The following is a 6,058-nucleotide window of genomic DNA, read 5'->3' on the forward strand; positions in this document are numbered from 1 at the left end:
GATATAAAAGTTCAAAAATGAGGGGTAACTTCTTGTTCTTCTAGGAAAAAAATATATTCTTTGATGTTTCCAGCCAAACATTAAGCATTAATTAATTAAATACCACACAAAGAAGTCTAACGCTGGTCACATACATCTTTCTCCTCTAGAATAACGCTCTCTTAAGTGTTTCCACCATGAAGGTCTCTTAGTTTCCACTATGAAGCAGAGAGCATAGAAAATGCTTGATATCCACATCAACTGGACCCTTTCTTGCTGTTCATATCTTGTGCCTTGTCCAGTGTCACCACGAGATGACAGCACAGAAATTGCTCCACTCCGACGACAACTGCTAACCCCAGTATTCAGAGACGGACAGTATGCACATCTCCCTGTCCTTACAGGCAGCTGTACTTACAATTTTCAAATTATTTATCAGAGGCAAAGGTGCTGACTTCACTTTCCTCCAGCACTTTTCAGATTAAGCACAATAAATGTTAAAAGATGCCTGGAAAAATACCTAATATAACCCTGCATTCAAGGAAATGGTGTTGTCAGACTAGGGGAGAGAATTTTTTTTTAAAATATTTTGACTGATTTGCCTCTTATGCTTTCATGTCTGCCACTCATAGCTCCACAAGACTTGTCAAATTCATTTTTCTAAAAGGAAGATGTGAATTTTCTTCCTGTTTTGCTCTGAGATGAAATGAAGGAAAAGGGAGGTGTCCACAGGAGCCTTCTCTAATCTTTCCATACACTAAATATTTTTCCTTCTGCGCTTGGACAGCATAATTAAGAAGTCCTCATTTAGTGTTTGAATCTTTAATCATGGTTTTCCTGATAAAATCCGCTCTGTTTTGATGGACCTCATGTTAGTTCTCCTTGAATGAACCCCAAAGTGATTACTTGACAGGGAGCATTATCTAATTAATTATTTAGAGAAACAACTACCAAATTACACACAGAGACTGAGCAGCATATGGTGATTCAGTTTTAATCCTCTACTCCAGATTCTAAATCCCAGGTGGGGAACTACATTCTTCTTCTGAATATTAATCTAATTGCACCTGTACTATCCCAGAAAATGAACTACTTGTCCTTACAGACCTTTCATCATTTCATCTATAGTGACAGAGAAGCCTACACCCATCCCAGTTTAGAAAGCATGTATTACATGTCCACAAAATCCACTTGTTTACCATATTTCTGAGCAGTTCCTCAGCATTTATGGATGTTCTCCACTCCATAACCCACTCCCATCATCACTCCTGCAATGCCGCCCTCAGCACTTCTCCATGGGCACTCACCCACTGAGTGCTCTACTCCTGACAAGCCAGTCTCCCTCATACCTCCTTCAGTGCAGGAAGCCCAATTTCTTACCATTTCCTTTTATCTACTCCCAGTGCACACATGCCCTGGATGGGCTTAAGGAAACAGAACTGGGGTTTTGAGTTTTATTATCTCTGATGACTACTCACACTTCTATTTGGAATTTGGAAAAGTAACTGAGCACATTAGCAGCTAAGTTCACTCCAGACACTCTATAGCTTCATCTGATCTCAAATATAAGTGTCACCGCATCTTCTTTCTTTTTTTTTTTTTTAAACATAGCTATAGGCTTAAATGGCTTCAACTTTGTTTAGGCGGGGGGAAAGAAAAGAGCTTTACAGAGAAAATCTAAACCCTGCTTCAAAATGCAGTATTATGTTTTTCAGCCTAAATGTCCATGCAAATGACAAAAGTAGTGTCAAACACACTAGAATTTGTGTGGCCTCAACTTAAGGACAGAAATAAAATACTTAGAAAAATGTATATTCAGAAAAAACTGCTTTGATGATGCCCTGCAGCCATTTTCACCAGAGCTTCATGCATGGCCTGAAAGCCAACCTACTGCTAACTCTAAGAAAAGCCACCCAAAACCCTGTGCTGCACCCAGCCTTTTAAATCCATATGGTGGCCCACAGCTCAGCTGTCCTCAGACCCTTTCATAACACCATATGGACCACACTCCCACCTCATGCACCAGCTATTCTCTCAAATGGCCTCACAATAAGTCACCTCCTCTAGCCACCACCTTGTATGCACCTCCCTCCAAGCCAGGCAGAGATGGGCACTGGCAGCCTCACAGCCGGGCAGCCCGTGTGCTGCTACCCAACCCCAAGCTGTCATTGACTACTTAAATTCCCATATGTGGCTTCAATCCACGTAGTACAAAAAGTATGGCTGCTTTCTCACTGGTGCAATAGGCTAGGTGAGAAGAGTGGCAAAACCAAATCCAGGTTCCATCCTCCACTCTTTTTGCATCATAGGCTCCTGAAGAGAAAAATGATGATTGATGTGAACATTTAAAAATCGTGATTGGTACAGCACCGGAGAAGGACGCGGTCCCACAATGAGAAGGATGCTTGAGCTGGTGTTTATTTCTTCCTAAGCAGTATTAGCATTCTCTGTGCTTTAGCAAGAACTGCTAAACGGTGTACTTCACAGGATCTCTGCTCCAGGATCTGAGAAAGCACAGGCTTCACTGACTGGCTGCGCTTGCCAGCATGACACCAGCAACCATGGCCTGAATGTTGCAGGAGAGGCAGGCAAAACCATAGTATTGATCCTACATACTCCATGCTTTTTGTATGCCTGCTTTCAACTGCACATTGTGTACACATTAACCAGTTATTTGCCAGCTCTCTGCTTCCACAGTTAACAGTTACTTTTCACATGTTCTGTGCATTTATTTTTTTCCCCAAGTTTCTATCTTTCCTCTTGTGTCATGGGTTTCTGAATGCTCTTGTAATAGTAACTAGGCAGAAAAACAGCTAATGTTTGCTGGGCTTGGAGTGAGAGTGATTTATATTTATAAAAATACCCTAAATAAAGGAAAGAAAAAATCATTAAGTAAAAGCTCTAGAATGCCCCAAATCAGTTTGGGTTTATACAGATAGTACAGGGAGGGATTATCTCACCTAAATGTATGCACAAACATATGTTGAGTTCTTGACTCTAGATCCTCCCTCTAAGCAGCAATGGCGTCATTGTAGCTCAATAGCCTGTGTTATACATTCAGTTCAGGGGAAGATCTGTCACAGCCTGGAAGTATTTCTTCTGTCCAGGGACTATAGAGGAAGTTCAGACATGGGTATCTCAGCTGCCATCCTATATATTTGTTGGGCTGAATCCTACCCTACTTGCTTGAGCAGCAATAGAAAGAACAAGTTTTGGGTTTTTTTTGTCCTTCACCAGAAGAAACCAAAAGTTCAGATTTGTAGTGGGACTTTGATCCACTCAGAAAGCTCACAAACTGCACTCAGTATTCCTCAGATAAATACTTCAGTATCTCCTAGCAGGCTGGTGGCAAGGCTCTCCTCTCTTGTTGAAGCTATAAAGTGTGCAAAAAAGGAATCCAAGAGCTATATGGGAAAATCAGAACGAGCAAGTGGAAGTATTACTCTCCAGCTCAAAGAGGAAGAAAATTCTTCCTTCTGGGTCTGTGGCTCTTGCTGCCCTTTCTGCGCAGTGAGACAGTGTTACGAACGATGTAGAAGGTGGCCTCATGCAGCAAAGTCTGTAGAGTGCGTGGCAAAACCTCCCAGGATGAGTAGTTCAAACACAGATCTCCCACTTCCTAATCAACGTTTAAAATAGTGTATCAAAGGGACATGCCACCACATTTTCAGTCTGCTCCTCCTCCCAACTTTTGTTACAGTGGCTACTCTTGCTCTAACGTGGGTTGCACTGCCATTGGCGAGACCCACGCATCCTCCAGCAGATGCAATTGCAAAGATTGATGCTCAATCTGTACGTCCCAAATGGCCTTGAAAAACTGACACGGGTGCTAAAAGCTCAGTTCAGCTTTTTAATAGTTAAGTAACTTCACTGGAAAAACTTAGGTAACTGCAGCCACACAGATTGCCATACTAGATTCGGAAAGAGAAAGGATTTGTGGATTGCTCCCTTTGGCTTACACAGATCTGACCCCAGCCTAGATTTTTCTTTAGACACCTACTGTTTTTGACAGAGCTGGTCCTAAGGCAACAGTGACAACTTGTTGTCTCTCTCGTCGCAACCAGAGAGAGACAAATAATTCAACAAGTGGGTCCAACAACATAAACAACATATTAGTCTTGCACACACAGTGTAGATACAGTAGAGTTCCCATCTTGCTTCCTGTTTTCTTCCAATGCATGATTTCATCAACTTCATCATCATGCACAGGGTAATTCTGTTCCTATGGTAAACAATTTATCTCTCTCACTTTATTAATAGTCATTCCAAACAAGTGAAAAAATTGAATCTACAAATTTAGATTTATGCCTTTGGCAAAGGCAGACTGTTTTGTAGATTAGCAGATCCTACCGCCCTACCCGGAAAACCTCACTATCCGAGGCTTGTGTTATGTTCACACAGATGTTCACAAATAAATTCAGTCTCTCATTATTTTCAGATTAATGGCATCCTGCTCTATTAGAGCATTGCCAAATCATCATTCTATTGCCAGTCTTGCAAGGTTTTGTGGTTTTTTTTCTAAAGCTCCAACTCCAAAAGACATGTGATTAGCCAAAAAACTCAAGTTTTCCTTTCTGAAGTCTCAAGCAAGCCTTGTCATAAGCTTGACTCATGTTACCCTAGGGGCCCAAAGGACGGGAGTTAATCTTCACATTTTCTTAATCACTCTCAAGACTTTTAAGGGTCTGACTCATGATTTCTAATGCCTACAGTTGGCAATACTACATATACATTACATGTGTCATATCATCCATCTGCCAGTAAGCAAAATCCTTACGAAATGTCCAATTAGTTACTACTCACTGTTTCTAATAGATTTGTTTTTTTAAAATGCACAAATCTCCGATGCCAAAGAAGTTACATCACTGCAGCAGTCACTCACAGCAACAGAAAATAAATTCCTCATTAATCTGATTAAAAACAATTAGTAAAATCTACCTCCTACTCAGTCATGCATGTGAAACCTAAACAGAACTGCTTTAGATTTCTTAACTCAGCAGCCTACAAAACAGAAGGTTGTAAAGCCGTGAGAACTCTTACTAAATATCAACTATAGAAGCATTCGCTCTACTGCTGTCATTAAAATACCAGTGTAAGAGGCAACTTGTGAAGGTTCATTCCATCCGAGGAGTCTCCCATAGCATGCTGACCCATGCCCCCAGCCCACCAGTGGAACACGACGAGCACCTTCTGCGCAGGCTGGAGGCACTTGGTGAAGAGCTGGAGGTGACCTCCCATCATTCCGCTGAGACCGACACCTTTGCCAGGTCAGCCATGTGGTAGCAGATTTTCCATATACTGTATTTCTAAGAAGCTTCTGCAAAAAGAAGGGCAGAATGTCTCTTTACTCATGACATGGGATGGCAGCATTTCATATGTTTAAATTAAAATTGATGGCAAAATTTGATGCTTTGATTACTCATGTTGACATTTAATAAATTTTATACTTTAGAGAAAGACCCTCATTTACAATACTTGACATCAAATAACCAAGACAAATAAAAGCACCACATTTAAAACAGAAAACATAGAAATATATACAGTAGAACTAATTTCAGGTATATTTAAATTATCTGGTAACTTGACTAGATATTCACACCATTCAATTCACACCCGACTATTTCATTTTGGCTCTACTTTTGAGCCTACAAATAAAATCCTAATTATATTTAACACATATTTTATAATTATGCTTCAAAATTAATTAGAAATATCTAAACACTTAAGAAAACTATGTGCAGCTTGCTTAGTCTGAGTCAGAACCATTCTCCTCCTCTCCACAAATCTCACAAGCATGTTTTTGAAATTTTCTAGTCTACTAGAAAATATAAGCAAGGAAAGAAGACAGGGAGTAAAGTAAGAAAGTACTTGGGAGATATCTTTGTTTAAAGGACTTTAAAGATTAATAACTTAATTATTAGATTAGTAATTATTAATAGGTTATAATTAGAGACCAGAAAAAGTTTAATAAATTGAACATCTACTCAACATTCACAGATATTAGAGGCACAACCAGTACACTACTGCTGTGATGAAAACGTCTGCTGTTCACTTTGCCAGGAGCTAAACATTTATCTCT

Source organism: Nyctibius grandis, chromosome 2, assembly GCF_013368605.1.
Source record: "Nyctibius grandis isolate bNycGra1 chromosome 2, bNycGra1.pri, whole genome shotgun sequence".
NCBI lineage: Eukaryota > Metazoa > Chordata > Aves > Nyctibiiformes > Nyctibiidae > Nyctibius > Nyctibius grandis.